The 27,334-nt window shown below is 38.2% G+C and overlaps 1 long non-coding RNA gene across 1 annotated transcript in view; it reads left to right on the forward strand.

Annotated features, from left to right (window-relative positions):
• The window catches only part of LOC110484355 (uncharacterized), a 158,307-nt gene extending 137,774 nt beyond the window's left edge, over window positions 1–20,533 (forward strand). The window contains exon 14 of the long non-coding RNA XR_014955222.1: window positions 122–20,533. This is a non-coding gene — a long non-coding RNA (uncharacterized LOC110484355). The remainder of the gene's footprint in view (window positions 1–121) is intronic.
• The last annotated feature ends 6,801 nt before the right edge of the window (window positions 20,534–27,334 follow it).

A 27,334-nucleotide genomic window follows, 5' to 3' on the forward strand; every position in this document is an offset into this window, starting at 1 on the left:
AATTATCTGTGTCTCCTGTATTTGGGTGAGTCTAGTTCTACAAGCTGCCCAAAGAAAATGAGAAAATCCTAAATCTGTACAACATATTCCTTTATTTATATTGTACCACGCTCTTTTATAGATGCACCAAACCCAGGGAGAAGAGATGGTGTGAGTGAACACTACAGCTATGGGGCATACAAAGTTTTCAGACATATTGTATGGTGGCAGACTGTCATATCCCATAGTGGAATTACCATGTAAGTAAAGTATGATAGATAAACTGCCAGTGTATATCTGCATGAGAACCATGTTAAATTTAATCTTTTCTCCCACTATATTCTATTCCTAAGCCACTGCCTGTAAAATAGCAGCAGCAGCACAGAGAGACATTAAACTACAGCAGTGTAACAAGAATTTTCTTCGTGAACATGAGAGGGTGATGCTACCTGTATCGTTCATCAAACAATAGCTTTCTGAAATTAATTATAATAGATAATCCCAGTTTAGTGGAACAAACAGAGGGTTGGAGAGCAAGATAGGATTGCAATGCCTTTATCCTCACATTTTCAGAAGGAAAATTTGGAAGTCACTCAATCCTCAAATGGGATGAAATTGATGCTTGAAAAACAGTGTTTTCTTGTTAGGGAAGAAGTTCTCAGCTTCCTAACAATATACCTATTAGCAACTAAAACTGGAAAAGGCCTCTTACCTGTCAGCCTCCTCTTTGTTGCAAAAAGAGAGACAACCAACCTGTGGCCATGCATTGTCCCATCCTGCTGGCTGGCTTTCCAGAGGTTCTTTTGGAAGAGGCTGATTATTGCCTGTTCTCTGCCCTGGCGCTCTGGGCTGCCTTAGGCTGCACGTGGGGCATGAATTGAAATTAAATAGAGTGTCTAGCAGGAGGCAGACCCCACCTGTGGAGCTGCTCTTGGCCACCAGGCACTGCAGTGTGACAGCAGGAGCAGAGGAAGCTTGGGAAGCCGTGAACTGCCCCTCTGAGACTCAAAACCAGCTTTATAATAACCCTGGTTTTCTACCACCCCCCTGCTGTGCAGGCTAATGGAGGCTGCTCAAACAAACAGAAATATTTTTATGGACTGTGAAGTTAAACTTGTGCTACAAGGAGGAGAAATGGGGGAATATTCGAGAAATGGGGAGGTTTCAAGAAGCTGCAGCTGATTATCTGTTCATTATCACATTTTCCAGTGGTTTCTCTCGATAAATGTGTGTCTGAAGGATTGTGGTTCTTCCAGCTCCTAGATACTGAAGCTCATGATAAACTACATGGCATCTCCCTGGCTTTCCCAAACCTCACCACATTTACACTAGCCAATTTGAGGGCCAGTCTTTGCAGCAAAGACACTAAAGCTCCAGGTTATGTTTATGGAGTGCAGCCGGAATGGAGAGGAAGGAACGACAACATTCCTGCCTGGGAGATTTCTTGCTTTAAAAGTCTTACACAGGCACACAAATTAAAATACTGATAGATTTTTTTTTTTTTTTAAATGCTGTAAACCATGCCAATGGCATTTTATCATCAAAACACAAAGATGTATGTTTTAGCAGTGATAGAAAAAAAGTAAGAAATCCTTTACTGTTTGAACCAATCCAAAAGTCAAAACCTTTTTTCTTTATATTAGTACTTAGAGTAGTTGAAATTCAACTGGTTCAGTCATACCAGTGAAAGTGCTGGGTGAGTTACTTTTATAACAATTTTAAAATGGATTACTGGAATATATCTAAGCTTTAAAGGACAGAATGTCTGAGCAGTTGGGGTACATAACACAGGGTGTATATATATATTTATAATCTTTGGCTATATCATTACAGCTTATTTGCAGTCTGAGATGACAGAAGGAAAAGACTCTGTAAAGCAACCATTGATGCTTTAAGTCTACATTAAATCTACATTAAGTCTACATTACTTGAAACACACACACAAAATGCATTTTTAAAAGTGATATGAAGGAGAAGCTAATGCATATTTTTTTCCAAGCTGATGCATTTTTTTTCTCTAAACACAACTCTGAGGGGTGTCTTTGCTAATCAAAATTCCTTCTCACTCCTCTCACCCACACTCCTTTAATCCTTAATTTGGGCCAGGTTGACATTAGATGAATGCAGAATTATCTCTTGAATTTACTGAGAGGCAGCAGAATTTACTGATGGACTGAATCATCTTCACCCAGTCTCACACCTCTGCGTGGCAGATACTGCTGCAAACTAGGAAATGTTCCTCAGGGAATATTCCTTATGCAAGATCCTGTGCTAAAGGAGCTAAGGATTTAACAGAATGTGTGTTAAGCAGGATACAGTTGTGTAGCACACATTTTTCAGACTCTCAGTACTTTTCCCTGTAAGCCTCATGCCACATTACTTGCGTGCTCCTGCTGAGACAGACAGGCCATGGGATTTTTCCCTCCTCCACCCCCTACCTGTCAAGATATTCTTTGTTGAGCTTTGTGTCATGTGGCATTAGGAAAACTTTGTTCTCAGAGCTTAATTCTCTTTCTCCAAGTCTGCAGCGGTGTGACATTTACAAACGAATGCACTTGCCCTTTAGGTAGCCCCTAACAGACATCTCGTGTCCAACAGGAATTACAGATCTTTTTGCTCTGAGAAGGAGTTTCAGCTGTGCTCAAGGAAATTCAGAAATAAACATGCACCACAAGACTTAGTCCCTTTTTCAGCAACAGCTTTCTCCATGTATGCAGCAGTTCACTTTTTCCTACTAATGTGTATGTTCAACACTAAATTTATGCTTTAGCTGAAGACTAAAGGCTTTTTTCAGTCTTATAATTACAGATTGTGTTTAAAAAGTTTTATAATAAAATTGATAGTATATTTCTGTATGTCAAAGCCAATATCAGCCTCATCCAACCTACCTTTTTCCAAAAATATTTTAATTTATCTACTAACAACTACTTGCTTTCCCCACCGGGGTTCTTTAGTACTTCTCTGAACAAAGGTTAAAACATGCTACTGGTATTTATTTTCTTTGTACTGGTACAACTTCCTATTTAAAATAAGAGCCCTTAAATAGCAGTAATTAATGAAAAGAATTCTCACACAAACTTTCACTTGGCTATTTTGACCATATTACTTACGTGGATGACATAATGCTTTGTGTCATTAGAAATTAAGAAATGAAAGGGTGAAGCATGTACAATGCCATAGCGAGACAGAAATTCCAAACACTGTTCCCTTTCACATAATGTCATTCCCATAACTAGAAAAACAAAAAAGAAAAAAGTGTTTTATTTTAAAAATATACAGAAATAGGATAGAGGAGTGAATCATTGTACAAACAAATGGAAATGCTTCTTGGGAAATTAAACACTCTGGCTGCATTTGAAACCTGATTGTTTGAAAGAAGAAGCAAACTGTGTTTAACAAATGTTTATCCACAAAGCCATGGTGAGTCTCCTCAAACATGATATTAAATAGCAGGACAGCTATTAAAGATTGATAAATTGCTGTAAGTACATTTTTTTCATTTGAGAGTTTGGATTTATTCCTCCTTGTAAATGTCTCCTAGGGAGATCTCTGTAGAATAAGTAGTTTATATCTGATTCTTATAACCCACAATGCAGAATGACGACTTGTGATTCAACTTACAAGTAACCTCCATATGGAAATATTCCTTTGATGTTTTCCACTGATTTTTTGCTGAAAGAGCAATTGGAAATTCTTTCTTATTTTCTGCTGTTACAGTAGAAACTTGACAATAGGTAACTAGTGAGATTTTTCCCCTACTGTGGAAAATGCACTGATTCAAAAGAAAATAACAAAGGTCTCATAAATGCGGTCTGTTCAAAAAAACCACTAGATCAATGCCCCCATAGCATTTCTAGGTCATTTATGAATAGCAATGTTAATCAAGCAATATTAAAAAAAAAAGAATCATTCAACTTAAAGAGAGCTTCCCCAAAGCCATCACCAGGCTTGGAAACGCTGGTGCCGCCAGCAGAAAGACCTGCCACTTCCACAGTTGTTATGGCATTAAAATCCCCTTCCATGGTTTGTTGTAGCCACCTCTGAGTGGAGTCAAACTGCTGAGGCACAGAGCTGAGCCCTGTGCCGTGGCAGATTAGCAGGGTGAAGAGGCTCTGAGCGTGAAGTGAGGATGGAGCTCACAGCCACTCTTAGGCTTCATGGGCTGAAATGGTCGGCTCAGACCATTTGAAGGAGCACAGGGTTCAGCTGAGCTGCTGGTCAGGATTTAAACACCTAAAAGTTGGAGCAGCACGTGGTTCAGGTGCCACACCAGCCTGAGTCTCCCTGAGGTTGGAGTTGGTGTTGCCATGCCTGGGAATGTGACTCTGGTTTCCTGAGACCAGGCTCCTGTGAGCAGGGAGGGAGGCAGTGAAGTGGGGATCCACGACTGCTCAGTGTGGTTTATTTGTGTTGGTACCCCAACCTTCCTGAAGTTCTCCTTGCATCTGTTGCTGCTGCTGCATTTATGAGTGGGTCTAATGTCACAGGCTAAGTTAGGAGTAGACTGCCCAGGGAAATGCTGAAATTACCATCCCTGGAAGCATTCAAAGGTCATGTGGATATGGCATTTCGAGACCGGGCTAGTGGTGAGCACACTGGTGATGGGTAAATGGTTGCAGTCAGTTGTCACAGAGGTCTTTTCCAACCTTATGAATTCCATGATTCTCTATTTGTTCATGCTTGGTTTTATAAAGGTGCATTTTTAAATGAAGGCAATAACTTCTAGTGATGACACAGAGTGCTAAAAGTAGAATTAAAGATCTGCTCAGCATTTACCTTCCTGTTCTGTTGCCCTCACTAAACTCATAAATATTTTTCTGTGTCCAGCTCTTTTTCTGGTAAAGTCCTAGTGACCCCAATGGGAAAGAGAACAGGGACAACATGAGAAAACCTCAATTTTTCTGATTCATGCTCTGTGAAAATGAGTAAGGGATGCAGAACCATCAAAGGTTGTTATGATGCTTTTGGTGTGACTTTTGGAGAAAGAGGAGACGGAAACCACAGCACTGATGCAGGTATTATTTAATGTTGCAAGTATGAGCTTTTGATCAGTTTTATTTATTTCTATAAAGACAAAAACCCCAGTAGCTTCTTAATAATTAGCATTCACTAATTATTTCTTCCATATAAATATACTGTCCTTCAGGAAGTCTCTGCTCCCATGCCTCAGATGAAGACTATTTTCCGCTCTGATAACGCTGTTTCCATTCTCTCATTCATTCATTCATATGCACATGCCATTTGGTATCAGTTTTCCATTTGATGGCACAATAAAAGTCACCTAATTAGGTAACAACAACTTAATGTATTAACTACATCCTTGTAAAAGCACGAGAAATTTGTGGGACAGGTTTACTGCTGATGTTTTACTACCATTTGCTTCCACTTCCTTCAGTTGTGTTTTGACCCTGAGCAGTATTAAAGGCGAAATTCTGATCCACTGTGGAAATCAGTAGCAAACCTGAAATGAATTTAAGAGCTTTGGGATTTCTCATCCAGATCTCCACATGGCCATAACAAGAGTTATTCTCATGAGAAAGCCTGGCTAAACCAGCCCTCTGTGGGCAGTAATATTTTATACACAGGATGTGTGGATACACTCCTCTTTTAAACAAATTTGGAAGAACAATAGCAGCCTAACTCAAGCACTCAGAATATGGGAAATGCCAGAAAGGAGATTCTCTATTACTTCATTTCAGCCCCCTTGTGTGCTTTGGTAGTCAAACCTGTTGGTTCCTGGGATATTTTTGTTTTCCCTCAGACCTCAATGAATCACAGGAACTCTGACAGAATGGCAAGTTGTTCAGTATATCACTGTGTGGACTCCAATGTCCCTCCCATCTCTAATACAATTTAAACATAGTTGAGAGAACTATTTATTTCCTTAGATATTATATCATGGCACTAGTCATTTTTTCAGTGTATTTATTCTCGCAGGACCCATTATTCTCAATTTGCACTCAGAAGCTGGACATGCAGAATTAAGAATGTCAGGGGTGATAATTTAGGGTGTAGGCTCTGAAATACCTATTCCAAAATATCAAGACCCTGGTTATTAGAGTTCAACACCATATGACAAAAAAAATAACCAAAAAAACCCCAGCCCAAACAAAACCAAAAACAAAGCAACAAAACACCCCCAAAAAACCAAACCAAAACAAACAAACAAAAAATCAACAACTCTCAATTAAAAGGTTCAGTGACTTATGATGTGAATAGGGTCCCTGATAGTGTACATTGTATAGCTGAGCTCAGTTGAAATAATTAATATCATACTAGAAGTCAGTTAGTTAAAGCAGGATAGAGTTCAGCAGCTTCTGTGTTATTCTTAGTAAATTTTACAATCTGTCTTATGAGTGAAGTGGCAGAAATATAGATTTTGTGCAAGCAGATCTGTAGAAGCACACACCTTGTAAATATGTCCTTATGGAGACAGTAATTATTTAAGAAGAATGAAGCATCAGTATTACAGAAAAACTCCCTTGAGAGTTCTCAGTAATTCTTGTGACCCATTATGTCTTCTTGTGGGAATATTTTGACTTTCTAGAGTGCCTCTCTAGCAATTAGAATATGTTTCCCTTACCCCCATGCATTTGTCAAGATGTTCTGCTTGATGAATATCAGACATGGCATTGGCTGGATATGTGATGGATATCTGAGTTGTGGCAGTTCCTCCTCCAGTACACTGGGATGTGGACATGGCAACAAAAGTGTTCCATTTGCCTTGGGAGAGGTCAGAGAGGTCAGCCAGGATGCTGATGGGGAAGGACAGTTCTGTGTGAGCTCAGTGAGGATGTTCTGCCTTAAATATGCCTTCTGTGAAAATCCAAGAGCATTTCAGACACCTGCAATGGATACTGTCAGGTCCTAATGTAAGACCACAAGAAGAGATGGATTTGCTAAGGGGTATTGCCTATAAATATCTCTGGTATTTCATATACATATATATAATGATTTAACATTTAAATGTAAAGTTGTGGTTTTTTTCTTTTTCTTTTCTATAAACATTTCAGTGAAGTTTTGGAATGAAAGATCTACAGCAAGAACTGAAAATAAAACAAAGTGAACTTTACTACAGTACTTTCCTGAGTACTTTAGCCAATGAATTACAGAGAATAAACATGTCATAAGTAGCATGAAGTAAATTAGATTATAATAGGATTACTGATATCATTTATGAACAAGAAAATTTTTTTTTATGTTTACCAGAAATACAAGGGAACGGAATGCAAGAATGAAGACCAAAACCCCAATCACTATACAAATACAGTTTAACATGCATTTAACACTCACACAACTGGATGGTCCCATGGTTTGCCATTTGGGTTCAGATCTTCAGCATATCTGAATGCTGTTTAGTTGAATGTTGTTTAAGGGTGGGAAGGAGGAGGATTTAAAGGTGCTTATAATGATCTTCATGTTAAATGAGTTCACTTAAGGGTAGATTGAGTGGGAACCTGAGTCCCTTCCCACAGAAATGTCAGTCTACATTCCTCTGACATTAGTAGGAGCAGAGCGACCTGGTAGCCATCCTGTAGAGGTCAAATATTTATGTACACCTTGGCTCTTGTTCATCATCTTCTCTTTTTATTTTTGGTTACCAGCTCTCCATATCCTCAGATCTGACTTTCTCAGCACAAAAGATGGCATCTTAAGGCCTGAAGATGCTGAAGACAGAGTAGCCTCCCAAAAACATAGTTTAGCACAGATTCCTTCAACATGTACCCCTTCAATTAATTGATAAATTCCTACTGAGTTTTCCCTGGACATTGAACATAGTCTGGCCACTCATTTCAGGCATCTGGGTAAAATAAATTTTAAATTGAAAGCTGACCTCATCAGCAAATGTCATTATTTACATTGGATCCCATCCGTTTGAGTGGCCTCTCTGTACGTATTAGAGGATGAACAATTAAAGCCTTTGGTTCAGGGAAAGGAAGGGCATTGGAGGTCGCCAGCACTGTGTATCAGATTTTAGCCAAGAAAACTTCTTTAAGCATGTTATTAAATCACAAAAATTACAGATTAATGCTCTACTAAGAAGGCAAAAGGAAAAAAAAAGATGCTGAGCTTGCTTCTGGACTGTTCTCTGATGCAGGGGAAGTAAGGCTAGAGACTGGAGACAATTAATCTTGGGACTGAAATTTAAGGGAAAATATTTATGTGAAGGACCCTTAAGACACATTTCTCTAGGTCTTTTTTTAACTTCTCCAGAATACTTGCAATACTCAGAAAAGTCCTTTAAATCATATTTCTTGTCTCATACAGCTGTAAAATTATTTTGTTCCTCTTGGACTGCATAGAGGAAAAGTGTCTTCAGCATCAATAAGAATTTGGCTGCAGGGCTATTATATAAAATAGCCCTTCCCAAACTGTTTTCCACTCAGTGAATTTTCTAATCTTTGGGGAGAAAATAATGCAAATAATCTTACAAGGTACAGAAGCTCAGTGGATGAGCTGCAGGATTGGGGTGGTGAATGACTGATGCATTTGAAAAAGGACATTTTTTCAAACTGTCATGAGTGAAGATCCAAAAACCTTAGACAAGGCTTGGAGCCATTTGGAACTGGCTCCCAACTAAGCCTGCAGGTACTCAAACCACTGGGTGGGAATAAATGTGTGCTTGCAGCATTTGGATTTTTATTTGTTGCTGACCGCCGCTGAGCAGGCCACCTGTGGAGCTGCTGGAACATGCTGTTGTGGAATGAAAATGTTAACTGAGCGTGATGATGAGCATGGTTTCACAGCTCACAAGCATTCTGCATCATGAAAATGAAAGAAATTAACATCACACCAGTTAGAAGTCAAACTTCACAGGGAACAAGTGGGCATGCTGCCTCAGGACATGAGATACTCTGCCATATGAAATATGTGATGTCCCTTGAGGACTGGAAAATGACCTTTACACATCAATGGGTTATGCAAAGAAGACAGATCCTAGGAATAGGGCTAATTAGCAGGACAAGGAACTGAACCCAAGTCTGATTTGTCTTGCTCTTTGATGACTTGCTACCCACAGAAAGCCAAGAGAAAAAGGAAGGCAGGAAAATTTAGCTGATTTTCAACCACAAGGACTTGTTCTACAGCACCGTAATCATGGTAAATGTGGTCTCTAGATTAAAACAGCTAAGTACTCATCTCTGAGCTGCCATAATCTGTTTTTCTTCTGAGCCTCTTCCTCTTTGTCATGTATAATAAGTCAAGCAAGGTTGTGAGACTGCAGCAACTGGAAGCCTACAGGTAAAAGAGACATATTTGGATAATCCTATCAAATAATATTGATAACAATGTTTTTCCTGAAGGCCCTTCTGGTACTGGAATACTTTTGAAAGACAATATATTAGTTTATTGTATAGCTCTGTTAGTCCTTTTAGGCACTGAGGCAGCAAACCAGCCTAGTTTTCAAACTTGAAAAAGTATGTTAAAAAAATGTTGTACTCAGTGAAAAAGATCACTCAGAACTTTGTGCAGAGGCTGTGCCCTCAGTTTATATAAGTCACCAGCTATTAAACCATTCTCTTCCCTCTCCAAATGTGTAAGGTCTTCAACAAGTAATAACAGCTTGCTCTTTGTTCTTCTTAGACTGCTAAAAAAAGTAAAAAAAAAAAAAAAAAAAAAAGTCTTCAAGTCTTTATAAAATAGACAGGTTGCTGGCAGAAATCCTGACTGTTTCTTATACTGAACTCTGCTCCAGGAACTAACCTTAAAATGATAAAAAAATATGGAGAAAAAGAGATTTAAAGTTTACTTTATATCAACTCAAAACAATCAAATCCTCATAACTGACTTCTACAGGAATATGTAAAGGACTCCTGTGCATGTCAACTAGACACAAAATTGCTCTCAGCACTAGAAAATCTCCTGGACTTTATACATGATGATGTAGATGTACATGAAAGCCACTTGAAAATCAAAGGAGTTTGCAAACTGTACAGTTTGTCCATACAAATATAGCTGATGTGAAGCTAAAGCTGAGAATGCACTTTTGGACTGAATCTATGTTCAAGCTTTTGGAGAATGCAAAAAAAGCAGTGAAGAGCTTCAGAGAATGATTGTAGTTGTTTGAGGCTTAAAGCCAACTCATCTTTAAAGTGGCCTAAAACCTGTTCTGTCTCTCATGAGATAAGAGTTTTCAGAATTCTTCTGTAGCTTTCAGATGACACAAAGTCAACCTTTTTAACAGTGAAAGGAAATACTAGGAAGGTGTCTGCATGCATCAGGCTGATTACATCTCTAACGAACAGCACATGCAGGTACCACCCAGGATCTCTCTGTCCCAGCACAACCAAGTTAATGCACTTAAGTGAGCACCAGTGTGTACCAAACCAAAGAGGAATAGAGAATTTAGTGGCTGCAGATTATCTGTCCACAACATTTATATAATAGCCAGAATTAAACAGCAAGTAACTACGGCATTATGTGCATTAAAGCTGCCACAGGCAGATTCTATTTCACATCTTGCATGAGCAGGTCTGAGTGTTCTGTGGAAAACTGAAGGTGTGGAGTCCTGGCCCCACAGACACACTGGGAAATTTGCCATTGCTTTAGTGGAGCCTTTATCTCACCCCAGATCTTGAAAACATGTGCTAGACACTGTATTTCCCAATGTGTTCCCAATGTGGGCCAGGCAGCACACTAAAACATTCCACAGCTTTAGCAGGAATAGCTCTTGTGGGGTAGCTGCTCCTTCAGACTCACTGGAACAGCCTGAAGCTCCACCAGAGCAGAGCTACAGATTGCTGCTCTGGTAATGGGCAAGATCCATGTTCTGGTGTAGAGATCCATTTCTACCAGGCAGAGGATTTAGCCATACTTCTCATGTTTTTACTGCTGTGAAGAAAACATTCAAAATTATGATGCAGCTACATGGATGCAGCTTAAAGGAGGAATGAGTGAGGAATGCCACTTTCTCCTTCATAGAATCACAGAATGGTTTGGGTTAGAAGAGACCTTAAAGATCATGCAGTTCCAAGCCCCCCTGCCATGGGCAGGAACACCTCATATGTCTCTACTGGGATAAAGGAGGGCATTCACTTGCTTTTTCTCCTTTTACTCTAAAGGTAGCAATTTATAAATCACAGTTCTTAGCTGAATAACTTCTTTTCCTGAATTCTTATAAATAACATATAAATCAATATGAATAGATAAGTAAATACAAAGGAGAACACAATCCTTTCTTCATCCTTGACAATTTAAATTTTAAAGGTATTTTTACTTTGTGGAATTCCCTATTTTAACATTGACTGGCATATCTCATTCATCATCAGAATTTTATTACAAACAACACAGGTATCCCTGGATGCCTGTGAAAACTTGTGATATGTTTGTTCCTTCAATTCTCCAGCATGAGCAAAAATACACCAAACTCCTCCAATGCTTGTGGTAGTGAGTCTTAGAGCAGCTGTTAAACAGCACTTAATTAAAATTAAATACTAACTCTACTCATCCCCCAGCCCTCCATGCCCCTTTTCCCCCTTAGGAAAATTCAGTTAACAGGACAATCAGACACATGGCAAGACAGCCATGCAAAAGCAGCTGCAGCTGCAGGAGGGAATTTAAGTGTGCCTTTCCTGTCAGTGCTGCACAGTCTCAGACTAAATTTATGCACTGACCCTATGAGTATTATCCAGAGAATCCTACTTTTTTGGGCATCCAGCCTTGATTTCACTTGACTGACAGCATACAGATTTCTGAGATATCCCTGGATCCATGGAGGATCTGTGGCTGCAGAGGGAGGGGGAGGTATGAGGTAATTAGAGACAGGGAAAACCACTTTTTCTTTCCTCATGCTTGTGATGGGATCAGCAGTGAGATGTTCCTTGTTTCTCCCAATGCTTCAGCTTTCTCCCTCTGTGCATGGTTGTGCACCAGGATTTACAGGTGTCCATGGAGCACTGCTCCTCTAGAGGAACATGAACTCACTATTTTTCTGTCTGCTCAATGTGCATGTTTGGGAAGCTTGAGTTTCCTGAGCTGGTAGCTAAGAATGGAAGCACAGACCAAGGAAATAATGTTAGGAATTGGGAATGGATTTAAGGAAACACAGACTTGATCTGCTCCCATGTACCAGTAGTGAGAGAGAGAAATGTGAGAATTATTTGTTGAAAGGAAAAGAACAGTTCTTAACTATAATTTATTCATTTAAGTCTAATAGTTTTCTGGGTCAAAACACATGCTTTGAGGGAAGTGGGCAAGTTCACATGTCTCATGGAGCAATCTTCCAAAATGCTGGGCAATTCAGTCCTGGGGGTTTCTGCAAGATAAAGGTGGGGTAGTTATCAAGTCCCTACCTGGAGACATTTTGAGCCAGGGCATCTCAAGACAAACCCATCATTGTTAAGGTGAATTCACTGCTGGAAGGAAAGGCCTTAACCCAAATCTCATAACAGCCCCAAAGGGTTTGTCCAGCACTTACTCAAGATAACAAATGACTCCTCTGGGAGGGGAATGCTTACAGTAGAATGAAACTCACAGTGTTGTATGCCAAATTTGCTGATCAGTCCTTCTACTCTCTCAGGTACAGAGGGAAAAGCGTGTGTTATTATTCTGTTTATAGCCAAACTTGGGAAAGGCAAGAGATACCACAAGGAAAGCGCTTGATAACGAGATTTGTTCTGATAATGAGGCTGTAAATTCGATATATATATATTTTAATTCATGCTTCATTTCAAAGGAGTCAACTGACCATTCAGAGTTAAAACAGCAAACTAGGGGACAAAAAAATCCCGTGATTTTTCATTTAGCATGGCTGAAGACTATTGTTTGATTTAAAATTTGTGATTTAGGCTGGATTTTAATTTCTTAATTTCCAAAAGAAGCTGAAAACAACCTCACCCCAATTTTGTTACTTTGGCTATGTAACAAACAAAGGATTTGAATTGTTCCATCTTGGTGCTAAAAAATGGTGTAGGCTCTGATGTTACCACAGGCACCATTTCCATTTTCAATACCTGCAAAGTAAATAGATCTGGATTTTAGTTGAAACTTGGGTCAATCTGACAAAAGACAGGTAATCTTTGTGGCTTTAATACATACCTTTGGCCTACATTTCAAACAAATATGAGGAGCTCAAGATTTGGATTTAAGTGGTTTCATATGTCTCTAAAGTGCAGGTCATTTTCCTTAAATTTCAGCTGAGAGTCTGAGTTTTCTCAGTTCTGAAAGTCAAATTTAAATTTAGGGGTGTGAACCCATCTGGACTAAAACTGAAGGAAATATTGGCACAAACCTCAGCAAAATGAAACTGCCAGAACTTGAAACATTGAAACAGCTCTGATATATACATATACATATATATCTACTCAGAAAGAGTCTAAAAAAAGTCAGTGGTTTGCCAGAATAATAATCAATATAATATGGTTTATTCAAATTTTGAGGCAAAGGAAATAAATATAAGTTGCTTGTGGCTTTATGAATATTTCAAAAAATTTAAGGAAAGAAGAAATTTAAAAATTTGAATTTTTGCTAAGGTTTCCTACATGCTACTCAACCTCAGATGAGGTCAGGAAAATAGGGAATAGGAAGCAGAGAGAAGAGAGGAGAGGAAAGGAAAGGACAAAAGAGAGAGGAAAGAAGAAAAGAAGCCTCACATTAAACAGACTTTGAAATTCATTAAAATACAGGTCATGAATGTCTGAACTGGAAGAATTTTGATGGCTATTGTTAGGTTTGGAGGAATTTTATGGCTTGCATAGGTTAATTTGCTCGTCATTTGAACTGTGAGCTCAACCCATGGTAAAACATGAGACTGAACTGGGTCATTAACGTCATGAATTCTTTCTATTTCAAATTTATTTGTAAGGGTTAGGGAGCATTATCCATATTATAATAATGCATAAAATAATGGTGTTTATACAATAATAGTATTTATTCAACAGAATTTCCCAAGTGCTCTAAATAACTGTTTAAATTAAAGTGGATTGCACAGACTGAATAGACTGTCTGATAAAGCAGTGTACGTGACAAACAGCTCTAACTGAGGTTTTTTACCAAAAAAATAACCCCACCACCCTCCTTGCAGAAATGTCTGTGTTATAATGTGATCATTGTTTCTCTGGCTAATTTCTGCTGTCTATGTCAGTGGGAAGCCTTGCAGTAGAGCAGCAGGAGCGTGCACCTCCCATCTGCACGGACTTTTTAGAGATTGCAGAAGACAAAAAAAAAGAGCGGGTCGGGGGAAAAAACACCAAACCAACAAATGAAAGCAAAGGTCTAAGTTTATTTTTCTAGGAACAAAATCAGTGGAGTACATAAGACACTGTGTGTGTCTGTTGGGTTTGCAGTGGCACGAGTCACTAATCACGGGTAGCAGTGTCCATGTGACAGCCAGGCTCATGTGCCTGGAGCCACTCAAAATAGCCCCTCTGAACCTTGGACCACTTCCAGGCTGGCCAAACACAACCATGTTTTAACTCAGGCCATTTTCATTTTATGCTGTAAAAGTAGTGTTCCGTTTCAGAGCTAAGGCAGTCACATGGCCAGGAGTTTGCAGATAGGTAGAGGAGAAAGTGAGCAAAACCTGAATGAAGTACAAGGAAAAAAATGCATATGGGGGAAAATTAAATTCACATCACTAGAAAGAGGAATATTTTAGAGATTTAAAGGTGTTCGTTAGACCTTGGAAAGATATATCCACATAGAAAGATCACACACTTCTTGTTCTTCAAGCAGCAGCGGTGCTTTCCAGTTTTACCTTTGGTATATTTATGGTGTTTGCTCCCTGTTGTAGCTCTACAATAGCTCTGGCAAAATGGCAAAAATAACTCCTCAGAATGAGCACTTCCCTGAATAGGCTTCATTGCAGTTGGAATTTGAGAAAAACTTTCCATGGAAAATAGGGGGTGAGACTAAATCCTTTTAAAATGCAAACCCCACAGTAGTGAAATAAAATAAGCTTTAAAGGCTTTAAAATGAAAATGACAGAAAAGCCTGATCATTGAAATATAAACCCTGTTTTTATGTTACTTGTATTCATTAAATTATGTATGAAATACAATTTTGAGGGGAAAACCAAGAAGTTAATAATATTACAAGACCATAGATTTTAAAAGCTGCCAATTAAGGGAGACACAAATCATCAGCTTTACCAATTTGTTTTGATCCCTTCCTGCTGACATCAACATAAATGTTGACATAAACTCTGCTGGGAAAAGGAACAGGACACACACAGAAGTACAGAAGTTTAGCAAAATTCCTGAAGACCACAGAACATATTTGTTTTAGGACTTAGCACATTTTTCTTGAGCATGCATTAAAAACATATTTTATACTTCATTATTAATTCAATCATCTCACTATTTATTTTTTCAATGGAGTCTTCTGCAGTGTTCTTTGTCATAAACTCTGCAATTTTGCTGCTTTTTGATCCACAAGGAAAATGTTACTTTTGAAAAAGTACTGCACTTTAATAATAACTGAAAAGTCTCTTCAAAGTTTAAAAGTGTTATTTCTAACCTGCTAAAACTTTAAGAAAATCATGTTTAACAACCTAGATTATATTGATAAGGGGAGATAAAATGAAGGGATGGTTGATTTGATTCTCAGAGAGCAATCTTTGAAATCCCACTGTAGGTAAACTTAGAAAAAATCACCCCATTTCTTTCATTACAATGCCCTAGCTAAAAGCCTAACATAAATTTTAATGAAATCATTTGAAAAGGCAGAGATAAAGAGAAAATTTTCCAACATACTTAGCAATTTGGACCTTGGTATATTTTTTCCCCAAAAGTAAAATATCCTTATTTTATCTCAAGCAGTAAGAGGGAATAAATCCCACACATTTTTTTTTAAATGATTATGACAGTTGTGAAGAATTATTATGAATATATATCGTCTTATAAAAAGTTCACTTGCCAGACGATTAGCAGCATTTTTTTTAATTTAATGCCTCATCACCCTGCACTAGCAGCATTTTTCAAGGCCAAAATATTTATCCAGCAATAAAGGATGGTATACATATGCCATACAAGATGACGTGTTCCTGGGGTATAAGTTCCCTGTTTAAGGGATGAATAAGAATGCAATCAACAAATCAGTTTCCTGAGAAGCTTGGTGAGGTTGGATTAACAGAAGAGAGTTTTGAAAAGGTAATGGAAAGAGCTGTAGTCCAATACTTGGTGCAGGAAGGAGTTTCTAAAGAATAGCAGAAGAAAAATGGGAATAAAAAGGATGGAGAGGATATGAAATACATATTTGTAGTAAATGACAAGGGAGAAATGAGGTAATTACCAAACAAGAGAAGAACTTGAGAGCCTTGAGAGACAAGAGCAATAATAGGAAACCAGGAAAACTGTAGGAGAGAAAGAAGAAAGTGAAATAATCAGAAACCCACAAGGGGCCAATTGGGGTTTTTCACTGAAATGTAGAGTGGAAATTGCATTCCATCTAAATAGTCCTAAATGTGGCAATAATTCTGATAACAATGAATAAATACTACAGTCACAAGTGTAATTGTCTGTCAGACAGACAGTTGCTGCTGTGCTTAGCCTAGGTTAGATGTCTCAGAAAACTCTTTAAAACCTTGTGAAAGTTTGTTTGTAGTTAATGTACTGATATAGGTGTATGTTTATTTTAAACTAACTAAAAATGCCTTTAAAAATAATAGTATTTTTTTAACCTCAGTGCCTGGCTGGCAATGGCACTGTTATAGCCACCATATATATGTGCTGATGTCTGCTGGTTACTTTCCCTCCAGAACCAGCAGAAATTCTTTGAGGAGGAAGGGCTCTGATCGAGATCATGCAGTTTACAGCCTTTCTCCTCTGGCATAGCCCAGAATAATCTAAAAGCTCTAATCCAAACAGCCTGGCCACAAAGCAAGTGTGCATTTCAGATCACACTCAAGGAATGGTATAAATCTATCCAGTCACTTCAGGAGGCTTTCAAACACTTTGGGGTATCCCCCCAGCGATTCTGTATATAAGACTTTGAGCTGTGTTTTACATGGAGAATATTATGGAGACTTGCTTTTCACAAAAAAAGGACCAAGGCTTGACTTTATGGGGCCCTGTGGCAGTTAAATTCTACTGAAATACACACAAATTACAAATTACGTATTAAATAAACACAAATTATGAACGAAGGTATGAAATCTTTAAAAAGTCTAATACCCTTAAAACCTACCTTTTTCTTCCTCAGTATTTTACTTTCTGCATGTTTTCATAATGAGCAGAAATTATCCGTAAAACTCTTGCTTGTTTGTATATGAAAATGTTAGATATTTTAGGCCTATTCCAACGTATCTCAGCATATTAAACTGCAAATAAAATAATGTATGCCATTTAAATTTGATCAAAAGTGGGAACAGTGTGCTTGATGACGTGCTGAAAACCTAAATCAACATGTCTCACCAGGCTTTGCCATACTTCTTCTCATTATTTTTCAACCATTATGCCCATTTTCCATTTATGATTTTATAAACCATCAGCTCAGATATGTTACAAATTAAGGAATTAATCCAAAATCCACTGATATGCTCAGCAAAATTGTGCAGATTTGAATTAATTTTCAGTGGTTTTGTAACTCAGTAAGGGTGTAACTAATATTTGTGTCAATTTTTTGGCTACTGGTAATGTAAGCCTTGTCATATTTGTTGGTAGATTATGCTGTGGTATACACATAAGGAATGGGAAATACAAATTTTCCCCAGGAAATACAACTAAATTCTCCTATTTCTGTGTTTTGTCTTTCAAGGTGTTTCTTTAGATGAAGAACAAGTTCATTTTCTCAAACCACAATAAGAAAACAGGGGGTGGGGGGCGGGGGGAATATATACATATATATATGTAAATAGGCATAACTGATTTTTAAGCAAGGTATCAAGTATTTGTGGCTGACATTCATACATCAAGGTAAAAAAACTCTGCAATAACAACAAAATCAACCCAGACCAGTGGCAGAGCTCAATTAAGCATTATGTATAAAGATTATCATGTATTTCTAGGTAAATTATCTTGTTTCATTGTGTTTTGTCCCACGTCCTTTAATCCTTCAGGGAATATAATACTAATATTTTTAGCCATCATGTTGTTGACATAATCAGATGAAATTATGCTCAAAAATATTAGTGACCATTCTTTAAAGAAGATGTTTTTAATAGTTGCCTAGGAAGACAGAATAGCTGACTAATAATTGCTTAAAACTGAAATTGAAGAAATACAGAGTTTGCAAATCTCCTGCTGAGCTCTCTCTGGGCATCCCAGGGCAGCCACTATAGTCACCCTTTAAACCATACTATTTAATGATATGCAGGAATTTTGGCTGATTTAACAAAAGTAGCTTATTCCATTTTATTTTCTTCTCTAATATTGCTTTGGTATCCCATGTGGAATGTGCACTTTTCTTCTCCTCCAGTATTTGATATTCTAGTTAAAATTAAAAAGAAATTAATTCCCACTGTGCCTCATTTTCAAAATGAAACTGAAGGAAAGTGCTCCCATTCCACACCCCCAGCACACTAATGGTGACTTTGGGGAATCACCACAGCAAAAGTTGGGAAGTTTGTGTGGAAGACAACAAATCCCTTGCCAAGTGTGTGGGGTATGCAAAGAATCTTTCCAAGTGAGAAGAGCTGAGCAGAGATAACAACTATTTTTCACTGAAGGGATTTTTGCTGCTCCTTCACCAGGAGAGAATGATCAGTTCAGGTATGGGAAAGCAGGAGTGGAAAAATACCTTCATATAGCAATCAAACCTAGACGTTTCCTCTTCTTCTCCATCTGTTCTTTTCCACAAGAGTATTTCATTCTCAGTTATGAAAACCAGCTAATATGCAGAAACTCAGCATCTTAATAGAACTCATTAATGTACAAGCTTCTATCACACACCCATGCTTTGTTTCCTCTTTCCAGCAGAATTCAATTTCAACTCTTTCCTCTGAATTTCATTTATTTTAGTTAGAACCTAGTTACCTTACAAGACTTTCTTTCGTGGAAGATATTTTTTGGACTTTGGTCATAGCCGTTATCTTCTTTATGCCTTCTTAGCTTCACGAGAGCGTTTTGGATATAGGATTCCAGAGCCTGAGTGTCAAAGCTTAAATAATTTGTAAATTTTCTTCCTGGTTTGTTTTGGGTTTTTTTTTTTTTCCTATTCATAATTTAACAAGTAATTATTTCCTCACATTTTCATTTCAGAAAAAGGTATAAGGCATATATTTGAGCATCTGAGAGCCTCTAGAAAATCAGCTTTTATAGCAAGGTGAAATCCAAAAAGCTTTACTCCTTCTATGGCTTCTTCCCTCATTCTTGTATTTGCTGGTTTCAGTGGGCCAATATTTCTGCTATCACAACCAGGGAAATATTTAGACATAAAGCCTCTTCCTTGGTTATAATAGCTTTTCAGGTGTATCTGCTTTTCTGGAGACTCAGGTAAGTGGCATGAAGCTAGCAGATTTTCTTCCTAACTTGTAGTGTAATTCCATTTTAAGGAAGTTATACAGGAAAATTCAGTTCACATCTACTTTATCAATACAACAAAAGAATTTCTGCTGCAGCATTTGCTGGTTTCATCCCTATCAGGATTACTTTAATAAGGAGCTTTACAAGTAATTTCATTAGTTCCTCTATCTAGATACAGTTGAAGAGACACAGAAGCAAAACATTAATTTTTTCCCAGTTCGAAACTGAAGCTTTTTACTGCTGTGACTCTTAGCCACTGATGTGACAGATGCTGATAACCAGCCTGTCAATAAAGCATAAAAAAGTTCAAGTTGATTCTAAATCACAAAATCACAGAAGGGATCAGGCTGGGGGGAGCCCAAGATGCCACTGGCCACCAGGACGCTGCTGGCTCAAATCTGTTGACTTCTGCCACACACCTAAAAATGACTGACTAAAAAACATATATGTTGAAAAGCAGCAACTTTTCAACATATCAAAATAGAAATACTAGAAATAGAAAGGAAGTAACCTGGAGTTTATAGCATCTTTTGGCTGGATTTGACTTTGGAATCCAGATCAGGGAATAATTAAATCTGAGTTTCATTTCATTTGAGCAAAAGTTTCAAGAGCTGAAGAAAGAATAAACATCTTACATTTTTTGCTCATCCCTATGTAGTGAAAGATAACAAACAGACAAAACCCAAACACAACAAGACAGAACCCCCAGGTCCCCCTTTTAGTTGTCAGATTGCACATTCCAGAATTGTTGGTCCTGTCTGAATTGTCCCAATTGCTTTTAAATGCATCATATTAAAAAAAAAAAGGAGAGAAAAATGGATCTCCCTGCCTTGATAGAAATAGTCTCAAAGTCAGAGGCCATTTGTATCACTGAAAACTACTGAAGTGTATCTCATCAGGTTTAAATTCTTCTTTTCTAATCTCCCCAGCTCAGCTTCCCAAATTAATCTCTGCTTCTTTTTTTCTAAAGAAGGAATGAAGAAAAAAATAAAGAATAGGGGGGGGAGAACCCCCACAACACAGAATCTCAACAATTCATCCCATATGGCTCTTTGTCAAAGCTTCTGTATGCTGTAAACTTATGTAAGAATGGTACACAGTCATCAATTCATGGTCCAGAAGCATAAAACAAACAAACAAACAAAAAGAAACAACAACAACAAAAAAAACCCCCAAACAAAAATACCCAAACCTTGTGAAGGTTTGGAAAAAGACATAATAAACTTAGGCAAAAGAAAAAAAACCCAGCTGGTGCTATATTAAGGGCATTAAAAACCTTTTACTTGATATGATAACTAAATCATGTTATAATTACCATCAGTTAAAGCCTTACATGGCATTTTATCCTCCATGGAGAAAAGTATTCTTTCATTTTATGCTCTCCTTTTTTTCTTTCCCCTTATTTTAATCTCCAAACCATGATCAAAAGCTGTGTATCTGTCAACTTCAAACCGTATCTATGAATTAGAGTAAGTGAATAGAAGTCATCACCCCTGGGAGTTTTTCAATGAGAAAGAGCAGATCAGAGATGTAAGTTGGAAATACATACACATACTTTCCAGGATCTCTGGCTTTAAATCTGCATGATAATTTAAATTATTAAATGCACAGAGAGTATTAAATCATGGTGGTTTACTTAGGAGTGTTTCTAACTTTGAATTCATGAGAATACAAGGCCTGATACCTTAGTTTATCTGCAGATGCTGATAATTCTTAAGATGTGCAAGGAAAATTGAATAATTGTTTGATTTTAAATGAGTCTTTAGCAGTCCATCCTAGTAAATCAATTCTATGCAGCAAGAGAAAAAGGACACTGCTTGAATTTACCTCCCAAATATTCCATTCCAGCTTGCTATCTTAGAAAGGAGAATATTTCAGTGTAGCTTTGCAGATGTAAGTTACTCACATTTTTCATATGTACTTTTTTTGTGGTTAGAAAGTTCCTTTCCTAGGAATGGCTAGAAAATGCCATAAAGAGTTTTCACTGGAAGCTAGACATCCCTAGTAGAGGTCTGTGGCTACAAAAAGAACAGAACTTTTTTCTTCACAAGTTGCCACGTAGATGAAAATATTTTATGGGAGAGTTTGTTCTTTGGAAAGGTGTGATTGATTTTGAAACTTCCCTTAAGGAGTTTCAGCACTGAGATTCAACACCTCAGATTGATTCCCTGGGCAAATTGTTCAGAGGAAAAAAAACTGCCTCTAAAAAGGTTTTTCTCTTCCTTAAAACCAAATCCCAGTTACACCATAATTCTAATATATCTTAATGTTTATTATAAGTTAAATTTAAGACATAAAGAGCATAACAGAGAATTTACTCTTTTTTTCCTCGCAATTTACCCCTAATTAAAGCTAAAACCTCCTGAATTGTCACATCTTCTGAAGGAGCTTGAGTCAACATACAGATTTCTATAAAATTATTTGAAACCAGTAATTCCTTCAAGTAACAAAAGTTATCTTTGAATTATTTTGGGTGGAAAGATTGAGAAGCGTGCCCACAGATGCAGTGAAGCTGGTAGATGGGTTTTTAATGAAATTATAAAAAGTGAAATACATAAGGAACAGTACCGAAATGTTCCAACATCAGGTAACACTGATATTATTTTGAAGAAACACAAAGAGGGTTAACAAGCATGTGGCAAAGATATGCAGATTTTTATAAAAAACTTTATAAAGAAATATAGCTACAACACTCCAATTAATTAATTTATTTTTAAATTAAAAACAAAATTAACCAATGAATTTTTACAGACAACTGAACCAAACCATGCCTGCCCAGTGTAAAATATAAAATACAAACTCATGTTTTAGCAAATTCATCTCTACACTTGCATGCATTATCTGTAGCAGATGTTGCCTGTGGGACTGACCACGCTGTTTGTATTTGGCTGGAGTGAACATTCACAAAAGTGTCTTTGTGCCACATCAGAAATGCCATACGTGCACAGAGAGTTGCAAGTTTCGAGCTCAAATTTTTGATTGTCAGAATAGACAATCAGGGTAGAAGGCAGAAAAATACCCAGCAGTAGTGACAAGGAGAATTAAAATGTGGTTCTCACTGTAGAGGCCTCCCAATCAAACATCTCAAATGTCATCAGATGATGGCTTAGAACTTGCATTGGGCTCTTGTTTGCCACCTTCCTTGGGCTGGTGGCTCATTCAGACCCCTGCCTCTTACAATGAGTGCATAACTCCTCTTCAAATGATGCCTCATTTAGTGACAACAGGCTGTGGGCTTGGTGAATAGCCAAGTGATAAGAAATCTCCTCAAAATAATGTCAGGGCAGAACTAAACTCTGGGTGATATCTGGACCAAATATCACTGACTTTGTAAAATAAAATAGCAGACAAGGAACAAAGTGTGTTGTTCTGAAGCGATGCAGTTTGCCTGTAAAATAGTTACAAGTTTTTCATTATCATGCAGTCATCATCAAAATATGTGCCTTGGCTTGGAAAAGCAGCCCACCAGCAAAATTAAAAAAAAAAAAAAAAAAAAAAAAAAAAAAAAAAAAAGGGAAGAGAAGGGAAGAAAAAACCCCCTTTCCATTCCTCAAATTCAGTGTCTTTGTGGTTGTGTCCCTGGCTGTCAACACTTTCCTTCCCCATTGAAAGGCTATTAGGAAAACAGTGTTCTGCCAGTGCCAGTGGCCTCAAGAGCCTCATTATATCATAAGGATAACCCCAGGGTGAACAGGAAACCTAAACATAGAATGGCCATTGAGTCCTTCATAGCCAGGGCATGCACACATGCTCCAGTCAAGCTTACCAGCAGATGAAGCTCATGTAGCAGCACACAGGCAGAATTAAGAAAAGAATAAGAAATTTGGCAGATTTAATCATTTTCTCTATGAAAACAAAGCCAAGCGCAGGCAGAAGAAAAGACCCAAATTCACTCCCTCTGTTCCCTTTTTCTTCTGGAGGGGGGAATCAAGACCCATGAGAGGTGAAAAAAGGGGATGAAGATGGACTCACTGGAAGCTTTCCTCATGAGATAATGAAAGGTATTCTGGTCATATCTTAACCCTGTCCCTTTGGAGAAAAAAAAGCTTAGAATGCTTTTATGGTTTTTTACTCTTGGACTAAAAGCCTGCAGCTGTTTTGAAGCTTGACATAATTCTAGCATATAATTAATACCATTTCCATTTAACTCACCAGCTAAATCTTAAACAGAATGCACAAGCTGTGACATATTACTGAAAAGAAGCAATGCATATTGGACAATTGACTTGGTGGTGGCCTTCAGTGCTGTGCCCTGTTGGTGGGGTGTCTGTGGTTATCATTTTTCATTGGAGAAATGTCAGTTCATGGGCCTGGCAAACATAACTATCACAGGCAGTCCTGCTCCTGCTGCCTTTCATCTTGCAGTTGCATTTCCTGGCAGAGTATCCATGGATTTATAGCCATACATGCAACTTACACTCTGCATACATCCATATCTATTTTTTATAGAAATATACATTCGGGTATAGATCAGGTCTGGGATATGGCAGAATCATGGAATGGTTAGGCTTGGAAGGGACCTTAAAGGGGATCCCATTCTCCCATTCCAACTCCTCTGCAGTAGACAGGGACATCTTCCCCTAGACCAGGTTGCTCAGAGCCCCATCCAACCTGGCCTTGGACACTTCCAGGGATTTGTAGTTTATCTCTACTAGACAGCCAAGAAAGAGGTAAATTAGTGTGCTCCAAAACCAGGTAGTTGTACCTGCCTTGGCTACCTGCATTGCAGGAAGTCACTCCTGTCACTGCAGCGTTGCCACATTCTACAAATGACAGAGTCATTCTGAGCACTGGTTCACAAATGTGCAACTTATGTCTTACATGAATCCATCTCTATTTGGCAAAATTGTTTCTGTGATCATTTCTGTCTCATGTTTTTTTTCCTTTATTAATGGCAAACAGTCATCAAAAGAAAAACACGCATAAGCAAAATGTTGAGTAAATAGTGCAACTTTTTGGGTTTGTTGTTTCCACAGCTCCAGACAACCAAATTTACTGAAAATTGCCATATGTATTTGAATCACAGTTAAGGTTTCTCCAGTGAAAGCTGCTCCTTGCAGAATTCCTGGTTGGTGCAGATTAGAAATATCACTTAATGTCATTAATCAGTTCTCACTAACATCAACCAAACAGCTGGCACAGCCTGGTAGGCCAAATTTGTAACTCCTTTGCTGAAAGCAGCAGCAAACCAGAACCTCCCAGTCAAAATAAGAGGGATGAAAAATACATCAGCAATACCCTCCACCACAGGGAAGCATTAAGAAACGTACTGAAGAAAGTTTGTTGATTCCCACTGTTTCTTTTGGCACTTTTTATTGTGAGTGTACTGTTTGAGAGAACTTTTCCTCTCTCCAAACCTTTGATGGGGGTATGTCAGCGATTGGGCCTTGCCCAGAATGGAATCAGTGTGCAAGTACTGCTCTGAGCTATTGTAACCACATTATGCTCCCCTTATGTTCTTTCCATCAGCCTGCTGTAATGGGGCTGCTTGCCTTTCAATTGGGATTATTGGTTTTGAAAGCCTTGAAGGTGTTGGGCCTGGCTGGGTTTTAGACACAGGGTAACACAATACCTGCTCTTTCAAGAATCTGCTATCACTTCTGAAATTGGCAGGTGATGGTATTTTTAACTGTGGGGGGCACTACAATCCCCCTAAAAGCTGATTTTACTTATTCCCTTCTTTTTAAAACCTACTTCTATGTCTTTTCTTTAATTTCCAAAGGTGTTCTCAGATTGACTACTGTTGGCTCTATATTATTACTCCCCTCTCCAGTAGTTTTTTATTATTTTTCTTACTGGATCTCATACACTGTTTTTCATGTTTCTGCCTGGAGAACCTGGCGTTATATTTTCCCTTTACTGTTTATAAGTTTATACAAATTTTGTTCTGTTGTACACTATCACAAAGACTGACCAAATGTGGTATGATGAAAATAATGTTGGGATTAGGCAATTAGGGATTTTACAATATTACCTTCTCTGTTTGGTTCAGTATAAATCTATATGTTATTTCATACATGAATTATTGAACTTATCCAGATATGAATCCATACGTATGGCTTGGGAATTGACCCTCTTTACCTCTGTGCTGCCACAGTCAGAAAATGCCTCCCTGAACAACCCAACCCACATAACTGCACTATTTAAAATGTTTACTGGTCTTTAGTGTGAGGCCAACAGTGAAACAATGACAAATGTCCTTCACACTGTTTATTCATGACTGTTGCACACAACAGAGCTGGCACTGCTGGCTTCATTTTTCAAGTGGTCTAACTCCTGAGCTCCAAATGGATGTTTTTGGTTGGTTCTGGGTGCAAGCTGGAGTAGGATTTGAAACAAATGGTTTCCCACAAAGAAATGAAATGAGAAAGGCAGTGTTTGTCAAGGAAGCCCCAGCATCTGGGAAAATACACACTGGTTAGCTAGCTTTACTTGAAACGGGGAATACGCAGCTTTTGGGGCTCTTTTGCCTTTGGCAGAAGGCCCAATCACAATTTTTGTGTTGAGAAGTTTCTTATAACGTGATAAATTTTCAAATTCAGCACAAAATTAATGAATCGTAGTAATATTGCTTGGAAGGGACTTCTGGCCACCATCTACTCCAGCATTCTGTCCTAACCAGGATTAAAACCAACCTTAAGTTGTCAGTGGTGGCTTTGTCCAGAAAAGCCTTGTAAACCTCAGAGGAAGAGGTGTGTGGGAGCAGCTACAAGTGTCGACAGTAGATATCACACACACAAAAAAAACCCCAAAAAACCCAAAACCCAACTCAAAACCACCCAACAACTTATAGAACACTATAAGCAAATCAGCTCTTTGCTACAACATTGTCTTCTCCCTGCCCCAGCCTCTGGGAAATGCTTTTTCTACTGAAAGCCACAGATTATTTTCTTCTGGTGTGCCACCATTTTGCCACCAAGGAAAGAATGCAGCAGCAGCACAGAGTGGTTACTACTGTTTTATTAAATAGAGGTCTTCATAAATTCCAGCTGCTGACCATGTGCTCCATCTTTTTATGCCCAAACTCACATTCATTTTAAGAAATTCTGAGCACTCGTGTGAGTAAATGCTCTTGTAAGGCCCCAGGCTTTGTATCTGCATTGCACATAAACACTCAATGTGTGACTTTAGCCTGAAAGATCTCTTTAGATTTGTTGAATGTGCCCCTTCCACTTCATAATTGCTCTTCTTTTTTTCTCTAAAAATGAATCTGACTTTAGAAACTGATAAGATCATTAGACTATTTTACTTGAGCATTATCTAGCATAGATAATCTATGGAGATAAAATGAGGAGCTAGAGATTTACAGAGCCTGTAATCATAGCAATTTGAAGGGGAAAGGATTTTGCCCTGACATCTGTGGCAGTGCAGGATTGGAATTCAGAGGGAATGGTGGAGGGAAAGTAGGGCTTTGTTAAGAAAAGCCATCAAGCTTTTCACAGGGCTTGTGGAGTGATGGTTAAAACCCAGCAGGCATGGCATTAAACCTAATATCTAGCTAGTATTGCTTATGAATGCTAACAACTGTTATCCCTCAGGAGTCACAGAGGAATTTTTTTCCTAGTTAACTTCAGTGAAATTTGGAGGTGATATTTTGTAAGGGGATTTGATCCATTTCTTAGTTTAACATTTCTAAATCCACCTAAAGTCACAAAATCCTGTATTTGGATATTGCCTCCCCAATGAGAATAGGGGGAGAGAATTTTGGAAGTTGTGTTGTTTTGACTTCTGTATTAATATTAGGCTGTAGACAACTGTGATATCTTAAAGGCAACCTGGAGGAAGTGGCAATGAGATATAAGACCCTCCGTCTGAGGAGCTGGAGTGCAATTCACCAGAGCATCAACCACAGTCAGGGAAAGTGTTCATTGAATTCCTCCACCTATTGCTTGGAAAGGAGAGCCTGTTTCAACCTTATCCTCACACTCACTCAGTGAAGTCATGTGTGTTAGAGCACA

Source organism: Lonchura striata, chromosome 4 (assembly GCF_050655825.1).
Source record: "Lonchura striata isolate lonStrDom1 chromosome 4, ASM5065582v1, whole genome shotgun sequence".
Taxonomy (NCBI): Eukaryota; Metazoa; Chordata; class Aves; order Passeriformes; family Estrildidae; genus Lonchura; species Lonchura striata.